General features: G+C 35.7%; 2 protein-coding genes across 6 annotated transcripts in view; one reads left to right on the forward strand and one right to left on the reverse strand.

The window, feature by feature from the left end:
• LOC129723807 (HIV Tat-specific factor 1 homolog) overlaps positions 1–17,271 on the forward strand; it is a 133,175-nt gene that overhangs the window by 81,740 nt on the left and 34,164 nt on the right. The window lies entirely within an intron of this gene.
• LOC129723808 (uncharacterized) overlaps positions 1–17,271 on the reverse strand; it is a 200,559-nt gene that overhangs the window by 42,497 nt on the left and 140,791 nt on the right. The window contains exon 1 of one of the 5 annotated variants that reach the window (XM_055678253.1): positions 10,819–10,856. The exons of the other annotated variants lie outside the window; for them this stretch is intronic. The gene's annotated coding sequence lies outside the window, so the exon portion shown is untranslated. Of the gene's footprint in view, positions 1–10,818; positions 10,857–17,271 lie in introns of those variants that run through there. 5 annotated transcript variants of the gene reach the window in all.

Here is a 17,271-nt window from a genome sequence, read left to right on the forward strand (position 1 = left end):
CCTCCCAACCATCGACACCTATGTCGGCGGTGGGATTCGAACCCAGGCGTCAAGCGTGGTTGGTGGAGACGTTACCAACCACACTAGGCCCCCGCTCTCCTTGATATTATTGTCATATATAGCTCTAATGGTGGCACGAAACAATATTATAGTGGCAAACATTCTTATCCCAACTAAATGTCCTTGGAAATGTATAAATTATCGTTCGCAGCTTCTATTTTTTAGTTCGAGTTTTCCATAGGGTATTAAAGTGCTTTCTTTTGAATACTGTAAAATTACACCTGATAACAATGCTCCCAAATAATGAAAAATGTCAGATTTTTGACGTCCCTCGAGGCAACAGTTCAACGACCTGGCGAAAGTTACAAAAAAGTCTCCGTCACTTGAGTTGGAAGAACTTAGTCAGCAGAAAAATTAGTGTACACTACGAAATTTTTGTGCTAATTAAATTCGATGAAAGCACTCGTCTGATAGTTGAAGAAAAAGTAGATTTCCGACCTACAAATAGCTGCAAACGGTCGCAGAAATTGAGTACTCATTAAATGCTTTTACATAAAGTTTGTCACCGCAATAATCCGGACACCTTCAAATCTGTGTAACTCTTGTAATATTCGAGTTATGAGCGATTCTTTTCACTAAAACACAGCTGGGGGTCTATACTGTCTCCTACTTTGATTTGTTTTGACATTTCGTTATTTGCGCTCAAAATGTCGACAAACGAAGAAAACCTGCGTGAACGGGTTTTTTACAGCCGTAACGAAAATCCTCACCTCTCAATACATGAACTAGCGAAAAAGCTTAATTCACCCAAAACCACAGTCCACGATGCGTTGAAAAGGTTTCCTAAACGTTTAAGTGTCGAAAAAAACCAAGAAGTAGCAAAAATTTCGGCCGTACGAATGGTTCTATGAACAGAAAGAGAAATCTGAACCTCTCTATCCGAACTGTGGCTCGAAAAGTAGGAACGTCATCAGGATTCGTTCAGAAATCAAAGAAGCATTCCGGTGTGAAGTCCTAAAAAGTCAAGAATGTCAAGAATGTCCTGCGACGATAAGCGAAATTTGACGGCAAAAACTCGTGCTCGAAAAATGTATTGCGACAAAATTTTCATACAACGGACGTCGTGGAAGATTTCAAACAACTTTAAGGATTGGCTTATTACACTGCTATGGCCAGAAATGTTACCGTACCGTATTTCAGGACAAAAAAGATGGTTAAATTCTCCAAGAAATATCTTGTTTTGCAAGCAGTTTGTACCTGTGCACAGTGGTACGAGAGCACAAAATCGTTAACTTTTTTTTATTTACTCTCTAAATACTAATTTTATTAACATACTATAATCAGAAGATCTTTAATATGAAAAAAATCCTCAATGAATGATAACAAGTTTTAGCAGTAACGCTGCAAAATCTAACTTTTTAGTCTTAAACTGCAGAGAAGTGGAGTCTTCAGCAAAGTTGTATGTAATGCTGTCATGAAAAACTTTGCTGAAGATTTTTTTCTTGTAACTTCTATTGTTTTGAAGATACACCATTTCGTATCAGACTAGTACCTAAAATGTTGTCATGAAAAACTTCGCTGAGGATTTTTTTCTTTTAACTTCTATTGTTTTGAAGATACACCATTTCGTATCAGACTAGTACCTAAAATTCGATATTCTTGAATATCTAAAAAACTATCGCATTTAAAAGGCAATAATGTTCAGCATATACTTGCACATCATTGTAATACAGGACTTTGTAGAAGACATAAACAAAAAACAGGAGGGTTGTGTGCAAAGCCACGACCGCAAGGTTGAAGTAGAATATTTTTACAAGAAAGATAACCCGGCTGCTTGCGTGTCAGTCATTTTTTCTAGTAAATAAACGTTGACTTATCAGATCAATCGAATTTTGCGCTGGACAAGGATTGACCATTTTCAATAATATAGTAAGTTGCTTGTCATGGTTGGGGCTTGACAATTTTTAAATTTTAAGATGAAATTTTTTCGGAAGTCGTGCTCATGACTGAACGAAAAGATCATTCAGCACGTTCTGAGACACGGAGATAAAGTAAAATTTATAACTTTTACAAATTTAAAAATGTGAATTAACTCATTAGAAAATATTAACTCTTCAATCAAGTTTTTATTTCATCCTGAAAAGGACAATTTGTTGTTCATTTTAGTATTGGATAAAATCCGATTACATCTTTGCGTTATCACTGACAGTGCGAATAAAGTATTCCTTGTGATGAAATAAACAGTGAAAAGCTGATTTAACACTCAAAACTAGACGGCTCACGTGTTGTCAACTTTTCATTGAATGCATTTACTAGTGCCCTCTATCGCACAGAGACTGCATTTCACTAAAGTGCCTTACTGCATCAGTCACTCTCGATGCTGAGATCCGCTGCAACTAGTGCGCTATCCATAGCCATGCCACAGTTGTGACCCCTATACGCTGCCATTGGTATCCACTGTCTTGCATCAGCTGGCCCAGCTGCTATCGTTGCTAGAATCCGCTGCAACTAGTGCGCTATCCATTGCTACGCCACAGCTGTGGCCGCTTTCCGCCATCGCTGGTATCCACTGCACTGCTAGTGCTGCTGCTAAGGGAGGACGACTGCTGTTGTCACTGTCTAGAACTATTATGAGCGGCTTCGGCTGAAACAGGCTCTTTTATAGGCCAAATAGCATGTTTAAAATTGCAAGGTATATGATTCTGTCGACCGTGCTTGGGTAGCAATCATATAACGACCAATCAGAGGTCGAATTTTTCGTTTTGACAAGGCTTGACTATTTTCAATAGTACAATAGTGTGAATAATAAAGTTACAATTATCTTCTTTTGGGAAGAATCTTAAAAGATTTTCCAATCTGTTGCTGCAAGAACGAAGGAAATCCATAGAATACTAACCGATTTATTAGCATTTGAAATTGGACATATTTTTCACTTTTTTCGGTTTTAGAATTTCATTTCACATACCTATGTAGTCGAACTTCCTGAGTGAAGTATCCTACATCAAAAAGCTTCTACACAGACCCCAAAATCTTGTTTTTTTATTTGCCTTTCAAATACTGGTGTTTTTGACATACTATTTTCAAAAGATAGGTATTTGGTATATAAATAACCTCAAAGTCGACAACAAATTTATATTTGTGTTGTTTTTTTGTTTGGGAGCCTAATATTCTAGAGCAGGGAGGGGTCCCAAACTATCATAGAAATATTTCTTACCTTGTAGAACATTTACATACCAAGTTTGGTTCCGTTTAATTGATTAGTTCTTGAGTTATGCAGAAATTTTTGTTTCATTTGTATGGTAGCCCTCACCTCTGGAAGAGGGGGGGGTCTCAAACTATCATAAGAAAAAAACCCTTCATACAAATTTCCATGTCGATCGGTTCAGTCCCTTCAAAGTATACATGTATCAGACAGACAGAACTCCATTTTTATATGTATAGATAAATAAAAATAAGTTGCTGTCTGTATGTTTGGATTTAGCTCAAGAACAGATCAGTGGATCGGCGTGAAAATTTGTATGCAGAGGTTTTTGGTGCTAGGAAAGGTTCTTATGCTGGTTTATGACCCCTCCCTCCTCTAGCAGGGGGACTCTCATGCAAATGATACACAAATTTCTGCATAACTCAAAAACCAATCATGCAAATGGAACTGAACAGGTGAGGGATTTTAGAAGCAAGAAATTTTTGTATGGTGGTTTGACACCCCTTCTTCTTCTGTAAGAGAGGAGTTCCATACAAATGAAACACGATTTTTTTGTTACTCAAGAACTAATCAAGCAAATGGAACTTAATTTCAGTTTAGGAGATTTTAGGGTACATGACATGTTTTATGGTGGTTTGGAATGTCTCCCACCTCTGAAAAGGAAGACGCCTCTCATACAAAGAAACACTAATTTCGATATAACTTTAAAACTAATCAGGCAAGTGAACCCAAATTCGGAATGTGAGGGTTCTAGAGCATGAGAAATGTTTCTATGATGATGTTCTCTCTATTCTGGAAGGGAGTGGAGGTGTTGATTCCACACATAGAAACCTCATATTTATTCCAATTTTTCAGAAAACCAATTGTTTTGATCGAGATCAGCACAGAAACCAACAATCGACTTCTATTTACTATTTTTTTAATCATTCCTGTGAATTTTGGTGCCTCTAGTGTATGCAAAAGTGCGTCAAAGCGCGGTAGATTAATTGCTCGCTAGGTTTGTCGCTCTTACGTTAGCTTATGAGAAAACTCACTGCGGTCTTTGAAAAAGTTATCTTCACAGAGCAAAATCATTCCAAATGACCTGGGAATACGCAAAAATTAAATCAACCATTCTTGATTCGAATGAAACTTTGCACACGTATTTGGCTCAGCAAACTGAGTACAGTAAGGTCGTTTTTTACGCTTTTTTTTTACGCAGGTTGCTTTCTTCCATTACTCAAAAACGGTACAAGATATCGACCTCATTTCAATCACGTTTTCCGTTGTAGGCCACGAGTGATCATTAGGGTGCCAGCCAAAATGGTCATCTCGAATTTCAAAAAACCCTATACAAAATGTTCACCTGCTCGAAAAAACACCCTGTGCAAAATTTCAGCTCAATCGGACTTAAAATGGGGTGGCGCAAAGCGATTGAAGTTTGGCCATTTTTAAAACCGAAAAATCGCCCAAGGGGGGGGGGGGGTGAAATTTCGGTTTTCGAATTTTTTTTGATGCCAAATGACTTAAAAACGCATGAAACGTCGATAATTGGTGTCATCTGAAATTTTTGTTTTGCGAAAATCGACTCTGGGACTTTTGTTTCGTTTTTTCAATTGTGGAAAACAGAGTTCAAAATGTTTAAGATTTGTCTTTTGAAATTGATCACTAGTCTCTCGAAATAATATATTTATAACTAGCATCGAATACATAACGTTTCATTAAGATGATTCATTTATTCGGCATAGGGTGGTTCATAATAATGTGAAAAATGAGTATAAAATAAAAAAAGCTCTTCGGTTCGTTTGATTGGTGTGGCGTCTTCGACAAAGTTGTAGATAATAATTCTGTCTTTCCAAAAAAATTACACTTAAAAAAATTATTTATTCAAAAAAATGTTAGGAAAAGAATTAAAAATTAATTATTTAAAAGAGCTCATATTTTAAAAATCTGATTTTTCTATTAAAACCTACAAAAGATTACCAAAACAATGAAACCAGTCCGATCATTTTGAAATCAAGAAAATGGAGTTATAATTTTTTGAAAAAAAAAAATACTTTGAAAAAAAAAATATTTTTTTTTCAACTATTTTTTTTTAAAGGCATATTTTTCCTTGGAAGGACAAAATATTATTTACAACTTTGCCGAAGACACTATGCCAATCAAACAAACCGACATATTTTCGATTTCCAATATAGCACTCTATGAGAAATTTGGAATATTTTTACAGTCAAAACGGTTTATTTGGTTGGCAGAGTGTGTCTGGCAAAGTTGTAAATACTAACCTCGTTCTTCCAAAAAAATGTACCCTGTGAAAAAAAACAAGTTTAAAAAAAATCATAACTTTTTTTCTGATTTCTCCATGACCGGTTTCGTTGTTCAGGTAATCTTTCGTAGTTTTAATAAAAATAATCATTTTTTTTTAAATGGGCTGTTTTGGATATTCAATTTTTAACTTTCTTTTATTTTTTTTTCAAAAAATTAATAATTTGTTTTTAGAGTATATTTTTTTTGAAAGACATAACTATTATCTACAACTTTGCCGAAGACGTCACACCGCTCAAACAAACCGTGTTGGCTCTAAAAATATTTGTAATCATCAATACCTATCCGAAATAGCATTTTTCAATAGCTTTTCAAAAATGAGTTGTGTTTCATAAAATGGAACCAATGGCATCTTTTGCCTATAAAAACGTCTATGTAAAGTTTCAGCCAATGGGCACGTTCACGTTTTGATGATGTAAACTTGACAGAAAATGTATGGTCGAACTGTCAAAACGACCCAAACCCAGAAACAACGAGTTAATTGTGTTGCGTATCTTATTGAGATCCCTATACTCTCATTATCACTGAATAACATCGATACAGTCTATTGTCAGATTATATAAGCCAGAGCACTGTGTGTTCAATCAAGTGTTGGCAAAGGACATTATTGTGGTAAATAAAACGAATAAATTGTCTGATTCAACATTTGAAAGAACAAGTACAAGTGTCCTAGAGAGTAGGTTTTTAAAACAAAATAAAAAAACATATTCCATCAGTTTCCACCGTTTCATGAACTTTTAAGACACTTGGAATCGAAAACATTTTTCAAATATTCAAATTCCATGTACCTCCTGTGTGTGATTTTGCAAATGACATGAAAGCATTCAACATTTTCCGCGAGACACAATCTCAATTTTGGTTGAGATAATTTTTTCTGCACAAAGTACTTTTTTGAAACATTTTGTAAATTTGTTTTGTAATACAGCCATACCTCAATATGAGGCAACCTCGATATAAGGCAACCTCGAGATAACGTAACTCGATATAACGTAACTTTTACCTCGATATAACGTAACTTTTTAAAATGTATTGAAATTGAAAATAAATGATACAGTAACTGTTTTTGGGCTAGAAATTGCTTCAAAAAAATGTTTGTAGTAAGTTTTGAAACCAATGAAACCGATACGAAAATTAGGTAATAGGTGATGGGGAATAGGTTTTCACGCATCCTTTAGTAACAATTCACAGTCTTGAATCAATTAAAAAAAAATTTTTTTTGCTTGTTAAATTTTATCTAAATGGGCGTAAGAAAGGTGTGAAAATACTAATAGGTGATGGGAAATAGGTTTTCGCGCCTCTGTGAGCATCACCGAGAGTCTTGCATCAATTGAATTTTTTTGTTTGTTGGAAATTGTCCTAAATGGGCATAAGAATGGTTTAAAAATACTGATAGGTGATGAGAAATAGGTTTTCATGCATCTTTGAGTGACCTCTTGCTCAAATTAAAAAAAAAATTTTTTTTTGCTTCTCAAAATATTTCTAAATGGGCATGAGAAAATTTTTTTTCAGATGACACCAATTCTCGACGTTTCATGCGTTTTTAAGTCATTTGGCATAAAAAGAAAATTTTCGAAAACCGAAATTTCACTTACCCCCCCCCCTTCTCTTGGGTAATTTTTCGGTTTTCAAAAATGCCAAACTTCAATCGCTTTGCGCCACACCGTCCGATTGAGCTGAAATTTTGCACAGGGTGTTTTTTTGAACAGGTGAACATTTTGTATAGGGTTTCTTTTTGAAATTTTCTGGTCACGTTTTTTTCCATACGATGGTTGGCACCCTAGTGATGATATATCAGTTTTCAAAAAATTTCACAATTTTTGGTATAAATACTCAAAATTTAAAATATTGCATTTTGGTCTCTAGATTGGCCACTATCATATTCAAACGAGGTTTAAACGTTTTAGAACGGTTTTCTTCGTTATATTTGCAACTCAAAAAAGTCGTTTTTTACGCGGACCCATACAAATTTGGAACGCATCCCCCGCGTAAAAAGATATTTTAGACCCATGAGTTATTTTCTAAAAGGGCGTATGTATTTTGGCATAGGTTTATTCAAAGTATTGTAGCTCAGAAACCGAAAAGAATAACTGTCTGAGAATGAGTTGTAGGGAATTAATAATGCCTTATAAAAAAAATATATACCGTAAAAATAAAAACTTTTTTGACTAAAAATAATTGAAAAAGAACTAACACTAAATTTCACTAAAAAAAACAAAGTTGAACTTCTTTTTAATTTTTTTTAAAGAAACGACGTTATTGCAACTTCTTAAAAAAGGGAAATTTATGGAAGATTAATTAAAAAAAATCTAATTTCAATGTACCTATTTGTGTTCTAATGATTTTAAAAGAATCTGACAATCATTTTAAATCAAAAAGCTCTTGGTAGTTAACATTATAAATGCATCGGTTTTCGAGTTGTTTTGAATTTAAGCTCAAAAATTTTTGATATGTTTATGAAAATGCATGTTTTTCTTAATTTGTCCGTGGTTCTCTAGCAAAACTTAAGCATTAAAATGTATGATCAATCGCACACAACCCTCTATGATCATTGAATGTATACTTATAAACATTTCAGCTGTTTTTATTCGCTTTTGCTTAAAAAGTACAAATGTTTTAATCGTCAAAACTGTTTTTTTAGCTGATCTAAATAGTGAAAAAATGCCCTAGATCTCAAACTGGAAAAAAAATAAAAAATTATAGCTTTTTAACGGCTCCTGTGAATGTTGATGTTCCTATTCAAGTCAGAAGTGCATAAACATCTCAGAGACTGGAATGAAGTTTTCCCTTGAGCAAACGTAGAAGCGACGAATCCGGCGATAAATTACCCTACGGTCTTTTCACGCACCGGCAAGCTCGCTAGAGACACCGAAATTCACAACAATGGTTTAAACGTTATAATCTTGCATATATTTTCTGTTTGAGCTCTAAGGAATAATTTTGTTTCACTTTTCTTGACCAGAGTGATCATATTTACTAACCTTCAACGCTGTTACTATAGAGTTATCACAGCTAAATTGAACGGAAATATTATCGTCGATTATCGCTGACTACTCCGTTTTTCCTTTATTTTATGTTATGTTACCTGTTTTTATACTACAGTAAAATTGTCATGGCAGATAATTACTTTCATTATTACCTTGCAACAAAAAAAACCAACTTAGGGATCATCGAAGTTTATTGACTACTTCATGCGATACGAATCTGCACACACATTAGATTTGTGCGAATTCTCCGTTAATGTTTCACGGTGCGGGCAGCTGAGGTGGTTCTTAATCTTATATTGAAAAGGATTATAGCATTTGGAGGCAAACAGAATTAATTTTATTACATTCAATCGTGTTTTATTCTGATCCTCAGCAAATCGAATCCACTTTTATATCGAATTGCCTGATTATACAGAAACCTGTTTCACGATATCATCTGGCACTGATCGAACTCTGATGGCTTCGGACACGCACGTTTCGAGAGAGCGATTTCCTCGGTCTAGATTCGCCAAGGCGAAAGGGTAGAACATAAGCAGCTTCACCAACAATAAAAGGGCAGAGCGGTTAAATACAGAAGTCGGAACCAATATCGAATGAGTAGCAGCCAAATTATTTTCTCATTTTTTCTTACTTTCTCCCAATGACTCGACATGAGCTGAGCGAAAGGAAGCTGTGCGACGGGATGGGCCGAACCAGACTGTTCCGTTCCCTTCGAGCCGTTTCAGTGGCAATAAAATAATCATAAATATAAATTGAATCGAAAACCACTTTCCTTGTTGACCCTTTCGGGTTTGGGCATCCGGTGGCTAAGGTCGATTAATTGGTCAATTGTTGTCTTCTGCGACTTCTACGGTAGTCTTAATACTTTATAACACGTTACAATGTCTCAAAAATTGGGTTGTCCTATTCTATTGTAACCTTATGCAACACTATTTAGTAGCTCTGCTGGTCTTTATAATATTTCGCTCGACTTGTACTTTACCACTTCACTCAAGCAGACAATGAATTTCCAACTGCAAGTTTAATACTATGCAACTGAATTATCAAAGAACAAGAAGTGGATGGAGAATCTTTGCACTTCCCGGGGGAGGAACTTTATACCTCCTAAAGCCTGTATCAGACTAACCGTTGCAGCGGTCAACCGCTACCGTTCCGTTATTTTTCGACCAATCAGAACACAGCGGTCGACCGTCGCTTGTTGTTGTTGCAAAAAATAGAATCTTTTCTATTTTTGCCGCCGACCGTTCCCAACGGTTGCCGGCTGCTGTCATTGACATGGCGAAGTCAAACAAATCTCTCCACACCAACACAAGATCACATACAGAGACTTGACAAATGAAAATGTGTGCTTCTCTTTTTGGCACACACGACAGCCAGTGGCAAAAATGAATCCAAATTCCCACTAATTGAAAGCCGCTGGGCTGGATACCTTAAATATAGCATTTCTTATGTAAAATTGGTCAACAAATTGATTGGCGATGGTTTCATTTTGGACAGGGCACGGGAAATGGTCTTTTTCGCCTCTTTTCAGCCTATTTTTGCGTATTTTTGGAAATATTGACCGTTTCCCGTGCCCTACACAGAATGAAAATATCACCTATCGATTTATTGACCAATTTTACATAAGAAATGCTATATTTAAGGTATCCAGCCCAGCGGCTTTTAATTAGTGGGAATTTGGATTCATTTTTGCCAGTGTGCGTTGGTCGAAAGTTGACATCGCCAACCAGCGTTGCCGGTGCTATCAATGTTTTGACTGGCTGTCGTGTGTGCCAAAAAGAGAAGCACACATTTTCATTTGTCAAGTCTCTGTATGTGATCTTGTGTTGGTGTGAAGAGATTCGTTTCACTTCGCCATGTCAATGACAGCAGCCGGCAACCGTTGGGAACGGTCAGCGGCAAAAATAGAAAAGATTCTATTTTTTGCAACAACAACAAGCGACGGTCGACCGCTGTGTACTGATTGGTCGAAAAAGAACGGAACGGTAGCGGTTGACCGCTGCAACGGTTAGTCTGATACAGGCTTAATGCCCTTTGTCGACGGTTGTTTATTTTTCCAGGCGCCGTTATTATTACTACTATTGCAGAGTACTCTGCTGAAGTCCGCAATAATAAAGATGGTGGAAGTTTTAATTCACTGATGGTGCTATCGTCGCCGTGCGCACGTCTGTTCTGTTCTGTTTCGCTGCTCTATAGAGTCTAGTTAATGCCAGGTTGATTTATATTTCTAACTATGTTTCTGAAGCGACTGCTCTTCTACTCAACGAGAATGAATTATAAATACATTTTTTTCGCTATGGCTGACGTTATCATTTCAATTTTACTTACAAACATTTGAAGCGAAGACACGAAACTATAGCGCTCACCTGCAAGATAAAGAAAAGAAATGTGTTAATTTAAAGTTGAATGGAGTGCGATTATTTTCTTGGTCGTAATATTCAATTGCTTAAATGAGAATAAATGAATGTCATTCTTCATGAGAACTGAAGGTAGTTTGAAAAATTATGCATTTCAGATAAAATCAACTAAATTTAATACTTCACAACAAACTTTATTGCTCTAATAGTTGCACACTAAGCAGTAAATAAACGTCCTCTGTTGAGCAGACTGGCTAATCAGTTAGTGTAATTATATCTAACTCAAAATTGGAATAAATGCCTTTACATTTGTCAATTGGTTCCAATTTGTGTATTGCCAGATTCAATCACAGTACAATTTTCTGATTATCAGGATAGATATGAATACAACGTTGTACATACAATAAACTGAGTGCGGGTCGAATCTCTACCTATAGATACATTTACCCAATACAGACCAGTTTTACAAAGCCGAAAAATCAACTCGTTTGCAAAGCATTACAAAATAATTCATTTTGATGCACAAATATCACCACTAGATTCTTCTCAACACTTCGAGTAAATTCTACGTGATAACAAAGAAAAACACCAGACTGATGAAGAACAGGAATCGTCCTTCTTAATTCCGAAGATAATGTCTTATAAACTCCCCTAACTTAGTCGAACGGTTCGATGCATACACCGCAAGGGGAATTATCTTTTCGTACCGGCTCGGTTTGTTGGGAAATTGCCGTCATTACTCATCAGTATCGGTCGAAATCCGGCAAACTGTGAATGGCCGTATTGTTTCCGAAACTTCTGTATTGCCGTTCTTTGGAAAATGGTTTCGTTTTTTGTTGTTCGATTCCTTCGACCGGTCGTGTTCTGTTCACCCATTAGTTTTTCGCTCGCACAAAGAAACTTTGCAATTGGCAAAAGTCGAATCTGATAATACCATAATACCGGCAGACAAAAAGTTACTTTACCATGTGTATTCATGGGGGATGTGCTGCCATAAATCATCTCTGTAAAGCCATTTCTAAAAGCCGATTCTCAATGCTCGTCCGGTGGGGAAATAAAATCTCCCGAATTGAAGCTGTATGTGGTTTGTAAGTTAATGAAAAAGTTACTTGCAAAACTTACTTGAAAAACGAAAGGACTCAGGTTTTGGCGTTTTGAACTCCGTTTTATTGTACAGCTTAGGAAGATTTGGTCATATCAAGTCGTCAACATGAATGAAAATTTGATCATTTGAAAGAATGCAGAATTTACTCGTAACTAAACGGCGAAAAATCACAGTTAAGTCTTTGTAACTGTGTTATTAAATAAATAATTAGGGTAACGGCTCTATTAACGTCAGGTTTGTCCAAATCGTCCTAGAGCGTTAATTTTTTGTATGATGTTTCGTCATATTGCAGAGTATCTTCCTGCAGAAGATTAGTTCTCTGTGACTTCGTTGACCCCTCGGACGATAATAGGATAAACATGACGATAATAGAGCCGATACCTAGGGGCAGGACACTAATGATATATTGCGAAATATTTCCAATATTCGATATTACAAAGTATTTATCGTTGCATTGTCAGGCACCCGTCTACCTATATCACAACTCCTTTTTTTTTTTGTTCACACAACATTTTTTTGACACGGCACAATACAATCACAACTCCTTGACAGCACTTTATTGTTGGAGTGGTATGAATGTGACAAAAAAACGATAAATATCTAAATATGTCCACCAATATAATATCAGGTCGATACATTAAATAAATAAAAAAAAAAGAAAAAAAATACCTATCATTACAATTTATATTTATAACATGAATAACGGGCAACAGACGGACAATCAAATATGCTATACTATGCTTTGCTACAATTTATGTTTATATCGTGAATAATAAAAAATAGAGGACCTTAACGAGTTAGGGGCCGTCCACATTCCACCGACAGTTTAGGAGGGATGCCAATGTCCTCACTTTTCTACAAAGGGAGGGAGGTGGTAATGATAATGTCTATGTAGACATGATATTATTCACAAAAAAGGAAATCTGCCAAAAAACATATGTTGATCTAAAATAATAATTCTACAGATATTGTGTTTTTTTTTCTCTGTGCTAACTCAACAAAGCGCCCAGAGACTTTTAAATTATCGTGCTAGTAACTGAGTACCCAACCTTGCTCGTGATACAATATTAGCTCTTGGGATTTAATATCAGCTCTTAGAAGTTACTGAGGACTGGTTGAACTCGAAAATTAATATTTCTTGTCCCTATTGAATCGCGTTGCGAGATATGTTAAGAATTATATATGTTAAGTTTCTCGAAATTTGGTTTTGATTATTTTGCTTCCTGATTCTGTTTTCCTTCCTTCTCCTTCCATTTTTTTCCTTTTTCTTTTTCTATTTCTTTTCATGCTTTTTTATCTCTCTCTCTCTCTCTCTCTCTTTCTGTCTTCCTTTTTTTCTTTCTCTTCTACTTGGTCGCTCAGCCTTAACCCATTAATTCCATCACCTATTCTATCATTCTTCATCACAACCTTACGCTCCACCAACTATTTATTCAATGAAAATACACTATTATTGATGAAAAAATATTCAAAACACTGTCTATTCCAAATCAGCCATCCGACTCATCTTTCGATCTCCTCCATTCCTCTATCACTTATTTTTCGTAACTCCTTTACACCTCATCTCACCATCCATAAATTACGTAAGGCAATACACCCAATTTTTTACCGTTACTCTCCATATTCAACAAAATGTAACGCCACCACGTACTCCCTCAAAAATTACGCAGCCTTTAGACCCCCTCCCCTCCCCCTCCTACGTAACGATAAGTAACATTCAATATGGCTCCCTCTCAAAAAACTACGTAAGGGGCCATCCACATACCACGTGGACAGATTTTCATGGTTATTAGCCCCCCCCCCCCCTTCCCCGTGGACAGATGCCCATATAAATTCTTTTTTTAGGGACCGTGGACATTCAACAACCCCTCCCCCCCACCAAGCTGTCCACGTGGCATGTGGATGGCCCCTAACGCTAAACCCTCAAAAATTTTCGATTTTGAAGGAAAATCACAGTTACAAAATTGTTTCAACTCATTCTACTAAGATTTAAACCCACGACCATCAGCTTGTTAAAACGGACTCTGCAACCTCGTGGCTACGGAGTTTCCTGATTTTAGAGTCGCTGTCAGCTACACGCAGAAGTTGAATGGTGCGAACCACATCAATATTATGCGCAATTAGCACAACTGTTGATTAAGATTGAAACTTGTACAACGAATGTGCGTTGGACATGACACATGTGATGCTCTAGCGTACTTTAAATGTAATAGGTTGCACAGAACCACTACACTTATAGAGTATCAACTGATGTTCAGCAGGCTGGGATCGTTGAAGCAGTGCAGCCAGCAATCAATACTGATAAGTTGTTGGTACTTACTAAATGAATGTAAATGTTAACTGATCGATGCACTTTCATGAATCCGTTCATTCGAAAACATGATTGAGTCATTAACAATTGAAAAGACATTGGATTTGTTCAAAACATTTTGCATTTAACTATGATTCTGCATTTGATTCTACGCTACTGGCACCAGCGTTAGTTAATTCTGTGGCAAAAAACATCAGTAGTGGCTGTTTTTGATCATAGGAATGGCCCATCGTTCATATGCGTCGGCTTTCGAAGATGAACCACGGTTTTTTGAGCGCCTCGGAACTGATCGTTCGCCCGAAACCTAAGTTTACCGAAACATCACGATTTTTGTGTGTATGATGCATATTCTAATTCGATCCATTATGTCAATGTATGTACAACTGTACAACAATGTTGTACAACTCTTGCGTTATGTGTTTCACACATTTGTTATGCGAAGTAAGAGCAATTATTGTGTGTTTTGAGAGAACACAGTGGTTGATTAAGGTTTGAACTTTTGCGTGTATATTTGAAATAAATAAGAAATGTTTTTTTTGTGGTCTCTTCGTTCTTTTGGAAATACCTTTAGACGTGTTGAGTATATGTCGAGGATCTTTGAAGAATTTCTGGTAAATTAAGATACCTTTCTGTTTCTTTTCTGTTTTTTCTCGTTAGCGAACTACAACTGTAAAGTTTTTAGGCTAGTTTGATATCATTTTCTCTTACTTTTGTTTTGACTCTTTGAGGGATTTTCAGTTGAGTTTTTTGAGCTGTTCTGGTTTCATAAGTTGAATTTTTTCACGTAAAATTTTGAAAATGACAATCGACTGTAAATCATACGTAAATTTCATTGTTTTTGTCGTTTTCGTTTCAAATGTTTTTTGGAAGTGAGTTTTATTTTTTTGCGCTGAATTTAGATCTGTTTTTTTGGGTTAAGAAAAGGTTCGAACCGGTACACAGTGGGGCCGTTTTGAAAAAAGACGGTCAAAAGTCTTTTCTCAGTCTTTACATTTTAGGGGTTTGGTGTTTTCGGAGGAGTTGTCCAGAATACTGATAAAAATAATTTGACATTTTCATTTAATTGCTCATTCATCTAGTACTACATTTTACTAAAATTATGTGTTTTATTTTACGAGAGATTCATTTTGTGTCTTCGACAAAGTTGTAGAGCAATCGATTTCATGAAACTTCGCCGAAAACACGAAATTCCTAGGTCTTATCTCTGAAGAGATATGACCGTTATTCCTTGAAGACTACATTAAAACTATTTGTTTCACTTATATTATATCTTAACTGCTTCTGATCAATGTGGGATGTATTAGAAAGTTTTAGACAAAATACATTTTTTTTTCAAAAAAAAAAAAAAGTCAGTTCTGTTGAACCAACTCCGAGATAGAGCGATTTTAAGGTTAAATTATGGCAATTTTTAAAATAAAATTATTTGAAATTGTGAGTGATTGTGAGGTATAACTCAACGTTATTTGATTTGGCATGTTTTGAGGTACAAGTACACATATTTTTCAGAATCGGGACTCTTCGGGAACTTTGTATTTTAATAGTTTTAAAATATCGCTTTTTCACTACTTTGTTCTCCTAAATACTGCCTAAAAACTAGTTTTTCCACTTAAGTGATATCTTAGCCACTTTTGATCAATTTGAGATGTATCAAACAGTTTAGATAAAAAATCAATGCAAAACTAATGCGGTTACTTAGATATGAGGTTATAACTTTTGAATCGTTTTTGTTTCTCGTCTTCTTTTAGTTTCTTTGAGCGGTTTACTAGCAATTAATGTTTGTTTTGGCCATTTCTGAATTCCTTTCATGAGTTTTCCGGTCTAGATGGTTTTCGGTTGAATCTGAAATTATTTTTGTTATTCTTTTGCTGTCTTTTTAAATATTTTCTAAATTTGGAGTTATTTTTCTTTCTATTGGGAATATGTTTATTATTTTGTATTTTTCGGGTGCGGTTAAAGGGGTTTTATTTAATTAATAAATTTGAGTCCTTCTTCGTATTATTATTTTTGACGTTTTTAGTTAATATTAGAAGTTTCCTTATTAGAAGGGCTTTCCTAGCAATTCTAGGGTTGTTCAAAGGTATTTTTTTACCCTCCCAATTTTTTTGGTTTAATTTAGATTTTTGTTTCAATTTACTGCTTTCCAGCTTTAAGCTCACCAGCTTATAGCAGAATTATTAGTTATTATTCTAGTTTCTTAAGTTTTGCGTTGAACAGCCAAATGTTAACAAATTGATGAGATGCTATTAGTATTCATTTTAATCATGATTAATTCTTGAAAAGGGTTTGTGTAAAAATGATATTAATGATTAAAATTGTTTTCAGAACCTGAACGGTTTGTTCGATTGGTGTCATGTTTTCAATAAAGTTGTAGATAGTAATCCATATCATTTTAAAATCCAAGATGGCGACTTCCGGTTTCTGAAAAACAGCGGCAAATGACCAAATACCACCCAACATGGGTATTTCCGGAATTGTTATGATGCACTGAAGCTACAAATCGACCTCAGACAACATTTTGAATTGTAAGATGGCAACTTCCGGTGTCTGAAAACAGCCGAAAATGACCAAATACCACCCAATATTGGTGTTTCTTTAACTAGAATGACACTAATAGGCCAGAAACAGTCTCCAAATGCCATTTTGAAATCCTGTACGGTGATTTCCGGTTTCTGAAGAACAGCGGAAAATGACCAAATACCACTCAATATGGTTATTTCCGGAATCGTAATGATGCACTGAATGACCCTTGAGGGCCAGAATTTGTCTCCAAATGCCATTTTAAAATCCAAGATGGCGACTTCCGGTTTCTGAAAAACAGCGGCAAATGACCAAATACCACCCAACATGGGTATTTCCGGAATTGTTATGATGCACTGAAGCTACAAATCGACCTCAGACAACATTTTGAATTGTAAGATGGCGACTTCCGGTGTCTGAAAACAGCCGAAAATGACCAAATACCACCCAATATTGGTGTTTCTTTAACTAGAATGACACTAATAGGCCAG

This window comes from Wyeomyia smithii, chromosome 2 (genome assembly GCF_029784165.1).
Source record: "Wyeomyia smithii strain HCP4-BCI-WySm-NY-G18 chromosome 2, ASM2978416v1, whole genome shotgun sequence".
Classification (NCBI taxonomy): Eukaryota; Metazoa; Arthropoda; class Insecta; order Diptera; family Culicidae; genus Wyeomyia; species Wyeomyia smithii.